Consider the following 20,041-nt stretch of genomic DNA (forward strand, 5'->3'; position numbering starts at 1 on the left):
AATCCTTCCTTGCTATATGGTCGGTCTTTTTGATATATGTATATAATATGTATTTGTATACATATGGTAACGCTAATCTTCATTTATCCATTCCCCCCACCTTTACTTTTAGATAAGCATAGTTCTTTTTTAATAAGTCTGTGATTGACTTTCTGTGTGGAAATATGTTCATTTGTGTCAGTTATTAGATAACGCCTATAAGTGATATCATAGGATATAGGACTTTTGCATTCCGACTTACCTCATGTTCTGTGATTATCTCCAAGATCATCTATGGGGCCTCAAAGAGCAGTGTTTCATTGTTTTCCATGGCTAGTATTCATTGTGTACATGGACCACTTCTTCTTTATCCTTTCATCTGTAGATGGACATTTTGGTTGCTTCACTGTCTTGTCTATTGTGAATAAGGCTGCAGTGCAGCTTTTGCAGCCCGGTTCTTCTTCATTCTGGTCTTCTCAGGTGAGAGGCCCATTGGTGCGCCTGCTGGATTGACTGGTACCTCAATTTTTCCTTTTAAACGCAGCTCTTTCCTGTTCTCATTATTAGCGTTTAACCCTTTTACATCTCACCAGCAGCTAGAGGGTACACAGTTCTCTAAAACCTCTTCAGCATTTATTGTTTGTAGACTTTTTGCCAATGGTCAGTCGACTGGTGTGAATTGAAGACTTTTTGTAGATTAGATTGCATGAGTCTAATACTTCCTGAGGCTGAGCTTTTATCCATTTTCCTTTCTTTAAAAAGAGAGTGAGTAAAACTTACCTCTTCATACTATCTTCTTGAAAATTTTGCCTGTTTTGAATTTTTTTTATCCATTCCCTACCTCAGCACAATTTTGACGGCAGGTGTCCTTTACAGCCCTGAGTCCTTGTGAATGGTAAGTGACCATTAGCTGTGGGTTAAAAGCTGCTCTTGCGGGAATCGGCCACATGGCGGCAGCATTTCTCCTTTACCAAATCTGGTTACTAGGTCAACAGAGCCTTACTGGAAGTGGTGTTCTAGGTTGTAAATTAGAATGGCATGTGAGAGGAAAACGCCCTTTAATGTATGTCTCATTACTTCTTGTTGTTATTTTTAACTTAAGTTTTATTTTTTATCACAGCAAACTTGATTACAATGTTTTGTTTGTTCTAGGTGTGCAAGATGTGGTTCTTTCACACATATACATATATCTATTCTTCTTCGGAGCCTTTTCCCATGTAGGTTATGACACAATGTTGAGTAGTCTTCTCTTGGTATTGCGTAGGTCTTTGGTGATTACATATTTCACAGGTGTTTGTATCTCTCTGTTAACCTCAATACGGTAATGTATCCATTCCTCACACCTTTCTAATTGGTGAACCATAAGTTTTTTTATTGATTCTATGATAGTGTTTCTCTGTGGAAATATCTTTGTTTGTATCATTTTTTAGGTAACCCCTATATATGATATGATAGGATATGTGTCTTTCGCTTCCTCACTTACTCCAAGTTGCGTGATTACTTCTAGACTCATCTACGGTGCTGCAAATGGCATTGTTTCCTTTTTTCACTAGCTCATATTCCATCTGTACAGGTAGCAGTTCTTCTTTGTCCACCCATCTTTCGGTGGACTTTTTGGTTACTTCCATATCTTGGCTATTGTAATAGTGTGCAATGCAGATTTGCGTGGCTGTGTCCTTCCAATTCTGTCTTCTTAGTTTATAGGTCCAGGAATAGGTCTGCTGGATCATATGGTAGCTCAATGTTTACTTTTTAAAGGCACCTCTGTTCTGTTCTCCTTAGTGGCTCTTTCCAGGTTACGTCCCACTTAAAGTGGAGGGCATGTATTTCTTCCCAGCACCTTCAGGATTTATTCTTTGTAGTTTTTGCTGATGATTATTCTGAGTGGTGTGAGCTGATACCTCTTTGTGGTTGAATTTGCATGTGTCTCATAATGCGTTGAAATTGAGCTTTAAGACATGATCTTTTTATTTTTCCAGCTGTGATTAGAGCTTATTTCTTCACAGTGTTTTCTTAAAGTATGTGTCACCATTTGTAATATTTTGGCCATTATCTCCCTCAAGACATTTTGAGGGCAGGTTTCATTTACAGCCCTGCAGTACTTGTTCATGTGAAGTGACCATTAGCTCAGGCTTTAAACCTGCTTTTGCAGGTAACGGCCAGAGAGCGGCAGCCTTTCTACGTTTCCCATGCTGGTACTAGGGAAACAGACCTACTGGCCAGTGGTGTTCTTCGGTTATAAATTAGAGTGCAATGTGCCCGGATAAACCCACAAATGTTGATGTCTCCTTGCTTTTGTTTGTTTTTAAATTGAGTTTATATTTATTATTAGAGTAATATTCCATTGTGTACGTGGACCACTTCTTCTTGGTGCATTCCTCGGTTGATGGACATTTTCATTGCTTCCAAGTGCTGGCTATGGTAAATCTTGCTGGCGTACAGGTTTGCCAGCCTGTGACTTTTTGATTCTCATTTTCTCAAGTGATAGGCCAAGCAGTGGTTGTGATTGATTGACTGGTAGCTCAATGTTTCCCTTTTCAAAGCACCTACACTGTGTTTTCATTAGTGGCTCTTTACATGCCCCCCCTTACAACCGAAGGTACGCATTTCTCCACACTCCCTTCACGGTTTATTTTTTGCAGCATTTTTCCTAATGGCCATTCTGACTGCTGTGAGCTGATAGGTTTTTGTAATATGGGTATGCATGTCATTAAATTTTTTTAAATTCGTCATATTCCTACCCCTTTTTCTTTTCTCTTAAAAGAAAAACCCGTGAGTACAATATAGCTCTTGAACTTGTCTTCTTCGAAGCTTGCCCTCTTTTGAATTTTTTGGTCGATTTTTGACCCCAGAAATTTTCTGGAGGGCAGGTATCATTTACAGAACTGCAAGTTGGTGAAAATTTAGTGACCTTTTGCAGTGGGTTCAAAGCTGCTGTTGTGGGAAACGGCCACAAGGAGGTAGCATTTCTCCATTCCCCAATCTGGGTACTAGGGCAGCAGAGCCTTTCTGGAAGTCATTGTCCTAGGTTGTAAATTAGAATGGAAATTGCCAGGAGAAATCCCCATAAGTTTATGTCTCATTACTTCTTCTTGGTTTTTAAAATTTTTTTAATCTGGGTAAAGTTTAGAATATTGTTTGTCCTAGGTGTACACAATCTGGTTCATTTGTACATTATGTATGTCTATTAATGTACAGATCCTCTTCCCATGTAAAATATTACAGTGTTCCGTCGACCTCCCTTGCTATATGTTCGGTGTTTTTGATACATGTATATAATATGTATTTGTATATGTATGGTAACACTAATGTTCATTTCTCAATTTCCCCCCTCCTTTCCTTTCAGATGAGCATAGTTTGTTTTCTAAGCCTGTGAGTGTCTTTCTCTTTGGAAATATGTTCATCTGTGTCAGTTATTAGATAATGCCATAAGTGATAATATAGGATATAGGTGTTTTGCTTTCCGACCTACTTCATGTTTTGTGATTATCTCCAGGCTCAAGTATGGTTCCTCAAAGAGCAGTGCTTCAATGTTTTCCATGGCTAATATTCCATTGTGTACATGGACCACTTCTTCTTGGTGCATTCCTCTGTCGATGGACATTTTCGTTGCTTCCAAGTGTTGCCTATGGTAAATATTGCTGGAGTGCAGGATTGCCATCCTGTGATTTTTGATTTATCATTCTCTCAGGTGATAGACCCAGCAGTGGGTATGATTGATTGACTGGTACGGTAGCTCAACGTTTACCTTTTCAAGGCAACTCCATTGTGCTTTCATTAGTGGCTCTTACCACGTCCCCCTTAGAATCAAGGGTACGCATTTCTCCACAATCACGTCAGCATTTATTGTTCGCAGAATTTTTTTTGATGGCCATTATGACTGGTTTGAGCTGATAGGTTTTTGTAATTTGGGTTTACATGTCTGTAAAAATTCCTACAATTCATCATTTTTCCACGGCTTTTTCTTTTCTGTTAAAAGAAAAAAGCAAAAAAGTGTGAGTATAATATACCTCTTCAAATATTCTTTTTGGAAGGTTGCACTCTAGAATTTTTTGGTCGATTTTCGACCTCAGTATTTTTTGGAGGGCAGGTGTCATTTACAGAACTGCAATTGGTGAATACTTAGTGACCTTTTGCAGTGGGTTTAAAGCTGCTGTTGTGGGAAACGGCCACAAGGATGCAGCATTTCTCCATTCCCAAATCTGGGTACTAGGGCAGCAGAGCCATTGTAGAAGTCGTTTGTCTAGGTTGTAAATTTGAATGGAATGTGCCAGGAAAACCCCCCATAAGTCTATGTCTCATTACTCCTAGTTCGTTGCTTTAATTTTTTCAATTGGGGTAATGGTTAGAATGTTGCTTGTCCAAGGTGTACACACTCTGGTTCATCTACATATTCTACATACCTATTTATGTAGAGATCCTCTTCCCTTGTAAATTATTACAGTGTTCTGTAATCCTTCCTTGCTATATGGTCGGTCTTTTTGATATATGTATATAATATGTATTTGTATACATATGGTAACGCTAATCTTCATTTATCCATTCCCCCCACCTTTACTTTTAGATAAGCATAGTTCTTTTTTAATAAGTCTGTGATTGACTTTCTGTGTGGAAATATGTTCATTTGTGTCAGTTATTAGATAACGCCTATAAGTGATATCATAGGATATAGGACTTTTGCATTCCGACTTACCTCATGTTCTGTGATTATCTCCAAGATCATCTATGGGGCCTCAAAGAGCAGTGTTTCATTGTTTTCCATGGCTAGTATTCATTGTGTACATGGACCACTTCTTCTTTATCCTTTCATCTGTAGATGGACATTTTGGTTGCTTCACTGTCTTGTCTATTGTGAATAAGGCTGCAGTGCAGCTTTTGCAGCCCGGTTCTTCTTCATTCTGGTCTTCTCAGGTGAGAGGCCCATTGGTGCGCCTGCTGGATTGACTGGTACCTCAATTTTTCCTTTTAAACGCAGCTCTTTCCTGTTCTCATTATTAGCGTTTAACCCTTTTACATCTCACCAGCAGCTAGAGGGTACACAGTTCTCTAAAACCTCTTCAGCATTTATTGTTTGTAGACTTTTTGCCAATGGTCAGTCGACTGGTGTGAATTGAAGACTTTTTGTAGATTAGATTGCATGAGTCTAATACTTCCTGAGGCTGAGCTTTTATCCATTTTCCTTTCTTTAAAAAGAGAGTGAGTAAAACTTACCTCTTCATACTATCTTCTTGAAAATTTTGCCTGTTTTGAATTTTTTTTATCCATTCCCTACCTCAGCACAATTTTGACGGCAGGTGTCCTTTACAGCCCTGAGTCCTTGTGAATGGTAAGTGACCATTAGCTGTGGGTTAAAAGCTGCTCTTGCGGGAATCGGCCACATGGCGGCAGCATTTCTCCTTTACCAAATCTGGTTACTAGGTCAACAGAGCCTTACTGGAAGTGGTGTTCTAGGTTGTAAATTAGAATGGCATGTGAGAGGAAAACGCCCTTTAATGTATGTCTCATTACTTCTTGTTGTTATTTTTAACTTAAGTTTTATTTTTTATCACAGCAAACTTGATTACAATGTTTTGTTTGTTCTAGGTGTGCAAGATGTGGTTCTTTCACACATATACATATATCTATTCTTCTTCGGAGCCTTTTCCCATGTAGGTTATGACACAATGTTGAGTAGTCTTCTCTTGGTATTGCGTAGGTCTTTGGTGATTACATATTTCACAGGTGTTTGTATCTCTCTGTTAACCTCAATACGGTAATGTATCCATTCCTCACACCTTTCTAATTGGTGAACCATAAGTTTTTTTATTGATTCTATGATAGTGTTTCTCTGTGGAAATATCTTTGTTTGTATCATTTTTTAGGTAACCCCTATATATGATATGATAGGATATGTGTCTTTCGCTTCCTCACTTACTCCAAGTTGCGTGATTACTTCTAGACTCATCTACGGTGCTGCAAATGGCATTGTTTCCTTTTTTCACTAGCTCATATTCCATCTGTACAGGTAGCAGTTCTTCTTTGTCCACCCATCTTTCGGTGGACTTTTTGGTTACTTCCATATCTTGGCTATTGTAATAGTGTGCAATGCAGATTTGCGTGGCTGTGTCCTTCCAATTCTGTCTTCTTAGTTTATAGGTCCAGGAATAGGTCTGCTGGATCATATGGTAGCTCAATGTTTACTTTTTAAAGGCACCTCTGTTCTGTTCTCCTTAGTGGCTCTTTCCAGGTTACGTCCCACTTAAAGTGGAGGGCATGTATTTCTTCCCAGCACCTTCAGGATTTATTCTTTGTAGTTTTTGCTGATGATTATTCTGAGTGGTGTGAGCTGATACCTCTTTGTGGTTGAATTTGCATGTGTCTCATAATGCGTTGAAATTGAGCTTTAAGACATGATCTTTTTATTTTTCCAGCTGTGATTAGAGCTTATTTCTTCACAGTGTTTTCTTAAAGTATGTGTCACCATTTGTAATATTTTGGCCATTATCTCCCTCAAGACATTTTGAGGGCAGGTTTCATTTACAGCCCTGCAGTACTTGTTCATGTGAAGTGACCATTAGCTCAGGCTTTAAACCTGCTTTTGCAGGTAACGGCCAGAGAGCGGCAGCCTTTCTACGTTTCCCATGCTGGTACTAGGGAAACAGACCTACTGGCCAGTGGTGTTCTTCGGTTATAAATTAGAGTGCAATGTGCCCGGATAAACCCACAAATGTTGATGTCTCCTTGCTTTTGTTTGTTTTTAAATTGAGTTTATATTTATTATTAGAGTAATATTCCATTGTGTACGTGGACCACTTCTTCTTGGTGCATTCCTCGGTTGATGGACATTTTCATTGCTTCCAAGTGCTGGCTATGGTAAATCTTGCTGGCGTACAGGTTTGCCAGCCTGTGACTTTTTGATTCTCATTTTCTCAAGTGATAGGCCAAGCAGTGGTTGTGATTGATTGACTGGTAGCTCAATGTTTCCCTTTTCAAAGCACCTACACTGTGTTTTCATTAGTGGCTCTTTACATGCCCCCCCTTACAACCGAAGGTACGCATTTCTCCACACTCCCTTCACGGTTTATTTTTTGCAGCATTTTTCCTAATGGCCATTCTGACTGCTGTGAGCTGATAGGTTTTTGTAATATGGGTATGCATGTCATTAAATTTTTTTAAATTCGTCATATTCCTACCCCTTTTTCTTTTCTCTTAAAAGAAAAACCCGTGAGTACAATATAGCTCTTGAACTTGTCTTCTTCGAAGCTTGCCCTCTTTTGAATTTTTTGGTCGATTTTTGACCCCAGAAATTTTCTGGAGGGCAGGTATCATTTACAGAACTGCAAGTTGGTGAAAATTTAGTGACCTTTTGCAGTGGGTTCAAAGCTGCTGTTGTGGGAAACGGCCACAAGGAGGTAGCATTTCTCCATTCCCCAATCTGGGTACTAGGGCAGCAGAGCCTTTCTGGAAGTCATTGTCCTAGGTTGTAAATTAGAATGGAAATTGCCAGGAGAAATCCCCATAAGTTTATGTCTCATTACTTCTTCTTGGTTTTTAAAATTTTTTTAATCTGGGTAAAGTTTAGAATATTGTTTGTCCTAGGTGTACACAATCTGGTTCATTTGTACATTATGTATGTCTATTAATGTACAGATCCTCTTCCCATGTAAAATATTACAGTGTTCCGTCGACCTCCCTTGCTATATGTTCGGTGTTTTTGATACATGTATATAATATGTATTTGTATATGTATGGTAACACTAATGTTCATTTCTCAATTTCCCCCCTCCTTTCCTTTCAGATGAGCATAGTTTGTTTTCTAAGCCTGTGAGTGTCTTTCTCTTTGGAAATATGTTCATCTGTGTCAGTTATTAGATAATGCCATAAGTGATAATATAGGATATAGGTGTTTTGCTTTCCGACCTACTTCATGTTTTGTGATTATCTCCAGGCTCAAGTATGGTTCCTCAAAGAGCAGTGCTTCAATGTTTTCCATGGCTAATATTCCATTGTGTACATGGACCACTTCTTCTTGGTGCATTCCTCTGTCGATGGACATTTTCGTTGCTTCCAAGTGTTGCCTATGGTAAATATTGCTGGAGTGCAGGATTGCCATCCTGTGATTTTTGATTTATCATTCTCTCAGGTGATAGACCCAGCAGTGGGTATGATTGATTGACTGGTACGGTAGCTCAACGTTTACCTTTTCAAGGCAACTCCATTGTGCTTTCATTAGTGGCTCTTACCACGTCCCCCTTAGAATCAAGGGTACGCATTTCTCCACAATCACGTCAGCATTTATTGTTCGCAGAATTTTTTTTGATGGCCATTATGACTGGTTTGAGCTGATAGGTTTTTGTAATTTGGGTTTACATGTCTGTAAAAATTCCTACAATTCATCATTTTTCCACGGCTTTTTCTTTTCTGTTAAAAGAAAAAAGCAAAAAAGTGTGAGTATAATATACCTCTTCAAATATTCTTTTTGGAAGGTTGCACTCTAGAATTTTTTGGTCGATTTTCGACCTCAGTATTTTTTGGAGGGCAGGTGTCATTTACAGAACTGCAATTGGTGAATACTTAGTGACCTTTTGCAGTGGGTTTAAAGCTGCTGTTGTGGGAAACGGCCACAAGGATGCAGCATTTCTCCATTCCCAAATCTGGGTACTAGGGCAGCAGAGCCATTCTAGAAGTCGTTTGTCTAGGTTGTAAATTTGAATGGAATGTGCCAGGAAAACCCCCCATAAGTCTATGTCTCATTACTCCTAGTTCGTTGCTTTAATTTTTTCAATTGGGGTAATGGTTAGAATGTTGCTTGTCCAAGGTGTACACACTCTGGTTCATCTACATATTCTACATACCTATTTATGTAGAGATCCTCTTCCCTTGTAAATTATTACAGTGTTCTGTAATCCTTCCTTGCTATATGGTCGGTCTTTTTGATATATGTATATAATATGTATTTGTATACATATGGTAACGCTAATCTTCATTTATCCATTCCCCCCACCTTTACTTTTAGATAAGCATAGTTCTTTTTTAATAAGTCTGTGATTGACTTTCTGTGTGGAAATATGTTCATTTGTGTCAGTTATTAGATAACGCCTATAAGTGATATCATAGGATATAGGACTTTTGCATTCCGACTTACCTCATGTTCTGTGATTATCTCCAAGATCATCTATGGGGCCTCAAAGAGCAGTGTTTCATTGTTTTCCATGGCTAGTATTCATTGTGTACATGGACCACTTCTTCTTTATCCTTTCATCTGTAGATGGACATTTTGGTTGCTTCACTGTCTTGTCTATTGTGAATAAGGCTGCAGTGCAGCTTTTGCAGCCCGGTTCTTCTTCATTCTGGTCTTCTCAGGTGAGAGGCCCATTGGTGCGCCTGCTGGATTGACTGGTACCTCAATTTTTCCTTTTAAACGCAGCTCTTTCCTGTTCTCATTATTAGCGTTTAACCCTTTTACATCTCACCAGCAGCTAGAGGGTACACAGTTCTCTAAAACCTCTTCAGCATTTATTGTTTGTAGACTTTTTGCCAATGGTCAGTCGACTGGTGTGAATTGAAGACTTTTTGTAGATTAGATTGCATGAGTCTAATACTTCCTGAGGCTGAGCTTTTATCCATTTTCCTTTCTTTAAAAAGAGAGTGAGTAAAACTTACCTCTTCATACTATCTTCTTGAAAATTTTGCCTGTTTTGAATTTTTTTTATCCATTCCCTACCTCAGCACAATTTTGACGGCAGGTGTCCTTTACAGCCCTGAGTCCTTGTGAATGGTAAGTGACCATTAGCTGTGGGTTAAAAGCTGCTCTTGCGGGAATCGGCCACATGGCGGCAGCATTTCTCCTTTACCAAATCTGGTTACTAGGTCAACAGAGCCTTACTGGAAGTGGTGTTCTAGGTTGTAAATTAGAATGGCATGTGAGAGGAAAACGCCCTTTAATGTATGTCTCATTACTTCTTGTTGTTATTTTTAACTTAATTTTTATTTTTTATCACAGCAAACTTGATTACAATGTTTTGTTTGTTCTAGGTGTGCAAGATGTGGTTCTTTCACACATATACATATATCTATTCTTCTTCGGAGCCTTTTCCCATGTAGGTTATGACACAATGTTGAGTAGTCTTCTCTTGGTATTGCGTAGGTCTTTGGTGATTACATATTTCACAGGTGTTTGTATCTCTCTGTTAACCTCAATACGGTAATGTATCCATTCCTCACACCTTTCTAATTGGTGAACCATAAGTTTTTTTATTGATTCTATGATAGTGTTTCTCTGTGGAAATATCTTTGTTTGTATCATTTTTTAGGTAACCCCTATATATGATATGATAGGATATGTGTCTTTCGCTTTCTCACTTACTCCAAGTTGCGTGATTACTTCTAGACTCATCTACGGTGCTGCAAATGGCATTGTTTCATTTTTTCACTAGCTCATATTCCATCTGTACAGGTAGCAGTTCTTCTTTGTCCACCCATCTGTCGGTGGCCTTTTTGGTTACTTCCATATCTTGGCTATCGTAATAGTATGCAATGCAGATTTGCGTGGCTGTGTCCTTCCAATTCTGTCTTCTTAGTTTATAGGTCCAGGAATAGGTCTGCTGGATCATATGGTAGCTCAATGTTTACTTTTTAAAGGCATCTCTGTTCTGTTCCCCTTAGTGGCTCTTTCCAGGTTACGTCCCACTTAAAGTGGAGGGCATGTATTTCTTCCCAGCACCTTCAGGATTTATTCTTTGTAGTTTTTGCTGATGATTATTCTGAGTGGTGTGAGCTGATACCTCTTTGTGGTTGAATTTGCATGTGTCTCATAATGCGTTGAAATTGAGCTTTAAGACATGATCTTTTTATTTTTCCAGCTGTGATTAGAGCTTATTTCTTCACAGTGTTTTCTTAAAGTATGTGTCACCATTTGTAATATTTTGGCCATTATCTCCCTCAAGATATTTTGAGGGCAGGTTTCATTTACAGCCCTGCAGTACTTGTTCATGTGAAGTGACCATTAGCTCAGGCTTTAAACCTGCTTTTGCAGGTAACGGCCAGAGAGCGGCAGCCTTTCTACGTTTCCCATGCTGGTACTAGGGAAACAGACCTACCGGCCAGTGGTGTTCTTCGGTTATAAATTAGAGTGCAATGTGCCCGGATAAACCCACAAATGTTGATGTCTCCTTGCTTTTGTTTGTTTTTAAATTGAGTTTATATTTATTATTAGAGTAATATTCCATTGTGTACGTGGACCACTTCTTCTTGGTGCATTCCTCGGTTGATGGACATTTTCATTGCTTCCAAGTGCTGGCTATGGTAAATCTTGCTGGCGTACAGGTTTGCCAGCCTGTGACTTTTTGATTCTCATTTTCTCAAGTGATAGGCCAAGCAGTGGTTGTGATTGATTGACTGGTAGCTCAATGTTTCCCTTTTCAAAGCACCTACACTGTGTTTTCATTAGTGGCTCTTTACATGCCCCCCCTTACAACCGAAGGTACGCATTTCTCCACACTCCCTTCACGGTTTATTTTTTGCAGCATTTTTCCTAATGGCCATTCTGACTGCTGTGAGCTGATAGGTTTTTGTAATATGGGTATGCATGTCATTAAAATTTTTTAAATTCGTCATATTCCTACCCCTTTTTCTTTTCTCTTAAAAGAAAAACCCGTGAGTACAATATAGCTCTTGAACTTGTCTTCTTCGAAGCTTGCCCTCTTTTGAATTTTTTGGTCGATTTTTGACCCCAGAAATTTTCTGGAGGGCAGGTATCATTTACAGAACTGCAAGTTGGTGAAAATTTAGTGACCTTTTGCAGTGGGTTCAAAGCTGCTGTTGTGGGAAACGGCCACAAGGAGGTAGCATTTCTCCATTCCCCAATCTGGGTACTAGGGCAGCAGAGCCTTTCTGGAAGTCATTGTCCTAGGTTGTAAATTAGAATGGAAATTGCCAGGAGAAATCCCCATAAGTTTATGTCTCATTACTTCTTCTTGGTTTTTAAAATTTTTTTAATCTGGGTAAAGTTTAGAATATTGTTTGTCCTAGGTGTACACAATCTGGTTCATTTGTACATTATGTATGTCTATTAATGTACAGATCCTCTTCCCATGTAGAATATTACAGTGTTCCGTCGACCTCCCTTGCTATATGTTCGGTGTTTTTGATACATGTATATAATATGTATTTGTATATGTATGGTAACACTAATGTTCATTTCTCAATTTCCCCCCTCCTTTCCTTTCAGATGAGCATAGTTTGTTTTCTAAGCCTGTGAGTGTCTTTCTCTTTGGAAATATGTTCATCTGTGTCAGTTATTAGATAATGCCATAAGTGATAATATAGGATATAGGTGTTTTGCTTTCCGACCTACTTCATGTTTTGTGATTATCTCCAGGCTCAAGTATGGTTCCTCAAAGAGCAGTGCTTCAATGTTTTCCATGGCTAATATTCCATTGTGTACATGGACCACTTCTTCTTGGTGCATTCCTCTGTCGATGGACATTTTCGTTGCTTCCAAGTGTTGCCTATGGTAAATATTGCTGGAGTGCAGGATTGCCATCCTGTGATTTTTGATTTATCATTCTCTCAGGTGATAGACCCAGCAGTGGGTATGATTGATTGACTGGTACGGTAGCTCAACGTTTACCTTTTCAAGGCAACTCCATTGTGCTTTCATTAGTGGCTCTTACCACGTCCCCCTTAGAATCAAGGGTACGCATTTCTCCACAATCACGTCAGCATTTATTGTTCGCAGAATTTTTTTTGATGGCCATTATGACTGGTTTGAGCTGATAGGTTTTTGTAATTTGGGTTTACATGTCTGTAAAAATTCCTACAATTCATCATTTTTCCACGGCTTTTTCTTTTCTGTTAAAAGAAAAAAGCAAAAAAGTGTGAGTATAATATACCTCTTCAAATATTCTTTTTGGAAGGTTGCACTCTAGAATTTTTTGGTCGATTTTCGACCTCAGTATTTTTTGGAGGGCAGGTGTCATTTACAGAACTGCAATTGGTGAATACTTAGTGACCTTTTGCAGTGGGTTTAAAGCTGCTGTTGTGGGAAACGGCCACAAGGATGCAGCATTTCTCCATTCCCAAATCTGGGTACTAGGGCAGCAGAGCCATTCTAGAAGTCGTTTGTCTAGGTTGTAAATTTGAATGGAATGTGCCAGGAAAACCCCCCATAAGTCTATGTCTCATTACTCCTAGTTCGTTGCTTTAATTTTTTCAATTGGGGTAATGGTTAGAATGTTGCTTGTCCAAGGTGTACACACTCTGGTTCATCTACATATTCTACATACCTATTTATGTAGAGATCCTCTTCCCTTGTAAATTATTACAGTGTTCTGTAATCCTTCCTTGCTATATGGTCGGTCTTTTTGATATATGTATATAATATGTATTTGTATACATATGGTAACGCTAATCTTCATTTATCCATTCCCCCCACCTTTACTTTTAGATAAGCATAGTTCTTTTTTAATAAGTCTGTGATTGACTTTCTGTGTGGAAATATGTTCATTTGTGTCAGTTATTAGATAACGCCTATAAGTGATATCATAGGATATAGGACTTTTGCATTCCGACTTACCTCATGTTCTGTGATTATCTCCAAGATCATCTATGGGGCCTCAAAGAGCAGTGTTTCATTGTTTTCCATGGCTAGTATTCATTGTGTACATGGACCACTTCTTCTTTATCCTTTCATCTGTAGATGGACATTTTGGTTGCTTCACTGTCTTGTCTATTGTGAATAAGGCTGCAGTGCAGCTTTTGCAGCCCGGTTCTTCTTCATTCTGGTCTTCTCAGGTGAGAGGCCCATTGGTGCGCCTGCTGGATTGACTGGTACCTCAATTTTTCCTTTTAAACGCAGCTCTTTCCTGTTCTCATTATTAGCGTTTAACCCTTTTACATCTCACCAGCAGCTAGAGGGTACACAGTTCTCTAAAACCTCTTCAGCATTTATTGTTTGTAGACTTTTTGCCAATGGTCAGTCGACTGGTGTGAATTGAAGACTTTTTGTAGATTAGATTGCATGAGTCTAATACTTCCTGAGGCTGAGCTTTTATCCATTTTCCTTTCTTTAAAAAGAGAGTGAGTAAAACTTACCTCTTCATACTATCTTCTTGAAAATTTTGCCTGTTTTGAATTTTTTTTATCCATTCCCTACCTCAGCACAATTTTGACGGCAGGTGTCCTTTACAGCCCTGAGTCCTTGTGAATGGTAAGTGACCATTAGCTGTGGGTTAAAAGCTGCTCTTGCGGGAATCGGCCACATGGCGGCAGCATTTCTCCTTTACCAAATCTGGTTACTAGGTCAACAGAGCCTTACTGGAAGTGGTGTTCTAGGTTGTAAATTAGAATGGCATGTGAGAGGAAAACGCCCTTTAATGTATGTCTCATTACTTCTTGTTGTTATTTTTAACTTAATTTTTATTTTTTATCACAGCAAACTTGATTACAATGTTTTGTTTGTTCTAGGTGTGCAAGATGTGGTTCTTTCACACATATACATATATCTATTCTTCTTCGGAGCCTTTTCCCATGTAGGTTATGACACAATGTTGAGTAGTCTTCTCTTGGTATTGCGTAGGTCTTTGGTGATTACATATTTCACAGGTGTTTGTATCTCTCTGTTAACCTCAATACGGTAATGTATCCATTCCTCACACCTTTCTAATTGGTGAACCATAAGTTTTTTTATTGATTCTATGATAGTGTTTCTCTGTGGAAATATCTTTGTTTGTATCATTTTTTAGGTAACCCCTATATATGATATGATAGGATATGTGTCTTTCGCTTTCTCACTTACTCCAAGTTGCGTGATTACTTCTAGACTCATCTACGGTGCTGCAAATGGCATTGTTTCATTTTTTCACTAGCTCATATTCCATCTGTACAGGTAGCAGTTCTTCTTTGTCCACCCATCTGTCGGTGGCCTTTTTGGTTACTTCCATATCTTGGCTATCGTAATAGTATGCAATGCAGATTTGCGTGGCTGTGTCCTTCCAATTCTGTCTTCTTAGTTTATAGGTCCAGGAATAGGTCTGCTGGATCATATGGTAGCTCAATGTTTACTTTTTAAAGGCATCTCTGTTCTGTTCCCCTTAGTGGCTCTTTCCAGGTTACGTCCCACTTAAAGTGGAGGGCATGTATTTCTTCCCAGCACCTTCAGGATTTATTCTTTGTAGTTTTTGCTGATGATTATTCTGAGTGGTGTGAGCTGATACCTCTTTGTGGTTGAATTTGCATGTGTCTCATAATGCGTTGAAATTGAGCTTTAAGACATGATCTTTTTATTTTTCCAGCTGTGATTAGAGCTTATTTCTTCACAGTGTTTTCTTAAAGTATGTGTCACCATTTGTAATATTTTGGCCATTATCTCCCTCAAGATATTTTGAGGGCAGGTTTCATTTACAGCCCTGCAGTACTTGTTCATGTGAAGTGACCATTAGCTCAGGCTTTAAACCTGCTTTTGCAGGTAACGGCCAGAGAGCGGCAGCCTTTCTACGTTTCCCATGCTGGTACTAGGGAAACAGACCTACCGGCCAGTGGTGTTCTTCGGTTATAAATTAGAGTGCAATGTGCCCGGATAAACCCACAAATGTTGATGTCTCCTTGCTTTTGTTTGTTTTTAAATTGAGTTTATATTTATTATTAGAGTAATATTCCATTGTGTACGTGGACCACTTCTTCTTGGTGCATTCCTCGGTTGATGGACATTTTCATTGCTTCCAAGTGCTGGCTATGGTAAATCTTGCTGGCGTACAGGTTTGCCAGCCTGTGACTTTTTGATTCTCATTTTCTCAAGTGATAGGCCAAGCAGTGGTTGTGATTGATTGACTGGTAGCTCAATGTTTCCCTTTTCAAAGCACCTACACTGTGTTTTCATTAGTGGCTCTTTACATGCCCCCCCTTACAACCGAAGGTACGCATTTCTCCACACTCCCTTCACGGTTTATTTTTTGCAGCATTTTTCCTAATGGCCATTCTGACTGCTGTGAGCTGATAGGTTTTTGTAATATGGGTATGCATGTCATTAAAATTTTTTAAATTCGTCATATTCCTACCCCTTTTTCTTTTCTCTTAAAAGAAAAACCCGTGAGTACAATATAGCTCTTGAACTTGTCTTCTTCGAAGCTTGCCCTCTTTTGAATTTTTTGGTCGATTTTTGACCCCAGAAATTTTCTGGAGGGCAGGTATCATTTACAGAACTGCAAGTTGGTGAAAATTTAGTGACCTTTTGCAGTGGGTTCAAAGCTGCTGTTGTGGGAAACGGCCACAAGGAGGTAGCATTTCTCCATTCCCCAATCTGGGTACTAGGGCAGCAGAGCCTTTCTGGAAGTCATTGTCCTAGGTTGTAAATTAGAATGGAAATTGCCAGGAGAAATCCCCATAAGTTTATGTCTCATTACTTCTTCTTGGTTTTTAAAATTTTTTTAATCTGGGTAAAGTTTAGAATATTGTTTGTCCTAGGTGTACACAATCTGGTTCATTTGTACATTATGTATGTCTATTAATGTACAGATCCTCTTCCCATGTAGAATATTACAGTGTTCCGTCGACCTCCCTTGCTATATGTTCGGTGTTTTTGATACATGTATATAATATGTATTTGTATATGTATGGTAACACTAATGTTCATTTCTCAATTTCCCCCCTCCTTTCCTTTCAGATGAGCATAGTTTGTTTTCTAAGCCTGTGAGTGTCTTTCTCTTTGGAAATATGTTCATCTGTGTCAGTTATTAGATAATGCCATAAGTGATAATATAGGATATAGGTGTTTTGCTTTCCGACCTACTTCATGTTTTGTGATTATCTCCAGGCTCAAGTATGGTTCCTCAAAGAGCAGTGCTTCAATGTTTTCCATGGCTAATATTCCATTGTGTACATGGACCACTTCTTCTTGGTGCATTCCTCTGTCGATGGACATTTTCGTTGCTTCCAAGTGTTGCCTATGGTAAATATTGCTGGAGTGCAGGATTGCCATCCTGTGATTTTTGATTTATCATTCTCTCAGGTGATAGACCCAGCAGTGGGTATGATTGATTGACTGGTACGGTAGCTCAACGTTTACCTTTTCAAGGCAACTCCATTGTGCTTTCATTAGTGGCTCTTACCACGTCCCCCTTAGAATCAAGGGTACGCATTTCTCCACAATCACGTCAGCATTTATTGTTCGCAGAATTTTTTTTGATGGCCATTATGACTGGTTTGAGCTGATAGGTTTTTGTAATTTGGGTTTACATGTCTGTAAAAATTCCTACAATTCATCATTTTTCCACGGCTTTTTCTTTTCTGTTAAAAGAAAAAAGCAAAAAAGTGTGAGTATAATATACCTCTTCAAATATTCTTTTTGGAAGGTTGCACTCTAGAATTTTTTGGTCGATTTTCGACCTCAGTATTTTTTGGAGGGCAGGTGTCATTTACAGAACTGCAATTGGTGAATACTTAGTGACCTTTTGCAGTGGGTTTAAAGCTGCTGTTGTGGGAAACGGCCACAAGGATGCAGCATTTCTCCATTCCCAAATCTGGGTACTAGGGCAGCAGAGCCATTCTAGAAGTCGTTTGTCTAGGTTGTAAATTTGAATGGAATGTGCCAGGAAAACCCCCCATAAGTCTATGTCTCATTACTCCTAGTTCGTTGCTTTAATTTTTTCAATTGGGGTAATGGTTAGAATGTTGCTTGTCCAAGGTGTACACACTCTGGTTCATCTACATATTCTACATACCTATTTATGTAGAGATCCTCTTCCCTTGTAAATTATTACAGTGTTCTGTAATCCTTCCTTGCTATATGGTCGGTCTTTTTGATATATGTATATAATATGTATTTGTATACATATGGTAACGCTAATCTTCATTTATCCATTCCCCCCACCTTTACTTTTAGATAAGCATAGTTCTTTTTTAATAAGTCTGTGATTGACTTTCTGTGTGGAAATATGTTCATTTGTGTCAGTTATTAGATAACGCCTATAAGTGATATCATAGGATATAGGACTTTTGCATTCCGACTTACCTCATGTTCTGTGATTATCTCCAAGATCATCTATGGGGCCTCAAAGAGCAGTGTTTCATTGTTTTCCATGGCTAGTATTCATTGTGTACATGGACCACTTCTTCTTTATCCTTTCATCTGTAGATGGACATTTTGGTTGCTTCACTGTCTTGTCTATTGTGAATAAGGCTGCAGTGCAGCTTTTGCAGCCCGGTTCTTCTTCATTCTGGTCTTCTCAGGTGAGAGGCCCATTGGTGCGCCTGCTGGATTGACTGGTACCTCAATTTTTCCTTTTAAACGCAGCTCTTTCCTGTTCTCATTATTAGCGTTTAACCCTTTTACATCTCACCAGCAGCTAGAGGGTACACAGTTCTCTAAAACCTCTTCAGCATTTATTGTTTGTAGACTTTTTGCCAATGGTCAGTCGACTGGTGTGAATTGAAGACTTTTTGTAGATTAGATTGCATGAGTCTAATACTTCCTGAGGCTGAGCTTTTATCCATTTTCCTTTCTTTAAAAAGAGAGTGAGTAAAACTTACCTCTTCATACTATCTTCTTGAAAATTTTGCCTGTTTTGAATTTTTTTTATCCATTCCCTACCTCAGCACAATTTTGACGGCAGGTGTCCTTTACAGCCCTGAGTCCTTGTGAATGGTAAGTGACCATTAGCTGTGGGTTAAAAGCTGCTCTTGCGGGAATCGGCCACATGGCGGCAGCATTTCTCCTTTACCAAATCTGGTTACTAGGTCAACAGAGCCTTACTGGAAGTGGTGTTCTAGGTTGTAAATTAGAATGGCATGTGAGAGGAAAACGCCCTTTAATGTATGTCTCATTACTTCTTGTTGTTATTTTTAACTTAAGTTTTATTTTTTATCACAGCAAACTTGATTACAATGTTTTGTTTGTTCTAGGTGTGCAAGATGTGGTTCTTTCACACATATACATATATCTATTCTTCTTCGGAGCCTTTTCCCATGTAGGTTATGACACAATGTTGAGTAGTCTTCTCTTGGTATTGCGTAGGTCTTTGGTGATTACATATTTCACAGGTGTTTGTATCTCTCTGTTAACCTCAATACGGTAATGTATCCATTCCTCACACCTTTCTAATTGGTGAACCATAAGTTTTTTTATTGATTCTATGATAGTGTTTCTCTGTGGAAATATCTTTGTTTGTATCATTTTTTAGGTAACCCCTATATATGATATGATAGGATATGTGTCTTTCGCTTCCTCACTTACTCCAAGTTGCGTGATTACTTCTAGACTCATCTACGGTGCTGCAAATGGCATTGTTTCCTTTTTTCACTAGCTCATATTCCATCTGTACAGGTAGCAGTTCTTCTTTGTCCACCCATCTTTCGGTGGACTTTTTGGTTACTTCCATATCTTGGCTATTGTAATAGTGTGCAATGCAGATTTGCGTGGCTGTGTCCTTCCAATTCTGTCTTCTTAGTTTATAGGTCCAGGAATAGGTCTGCTGGATCATATGGTAGCTCAATGTTTACTTTTTAAAGGCACCTCTGTTCTGTTCTCCTTAGTGGCTCTTTCCAGGTTACGTCCCACTTAAAGTGGAGGGCATGTATTTCTTCCCAGCACCTTCAGGATTTATTCTTTGTAGTTTTTGCTGATGATTATTCTGAGTGGTGTGAGCTGATACCTCTTTGTGGTTGAATTTGCATGTGTCTCATAATGCGTTGAAATTGAGCTTTAAGACATGATCTTTTTATTTTTCCAGCTGTGATTAGAGCTTATTTCTTCACAGTGTTTTCTTAAAGTATGTGTCACCATTTGTAATATTTTGGCCATTATCTCCCTCAAGACATTTTGAGGGCAGGTTTCATTTACAGCCCTGCAGTACTTGTTCATGTGAAGTGACCATTAGCTCAGGCTTTAAACCTGCTTTTGCAGGTAACGGCCAGAGAGCGGCAGCCTTTCTACGTTTCCCATGCTGGTACTAGGGAAACAGACCTACTGGCCAGTGGTGTTCTTCGGTTATAAATTAGAGTGCAATGTGCCCGGATAAACCCACAAATGTTGATGTCTCCTTGCTTTTGTTTGTTTTTAAATTGAGTTTATATTTATTATTAGAGTAAT

The sequence above is a fragment of the Balaenoptera physalus genome (assembly GCF_965194825.1).
Source record: "Balaenoptera physalus genome assembly, chromosome: 9".
NCBI lineage: Eukaryota > Metazoa > Chordata > Mammalia > Artiodactyla > Balaenopteridae > Balaenoptera > Balaenoptera physalus.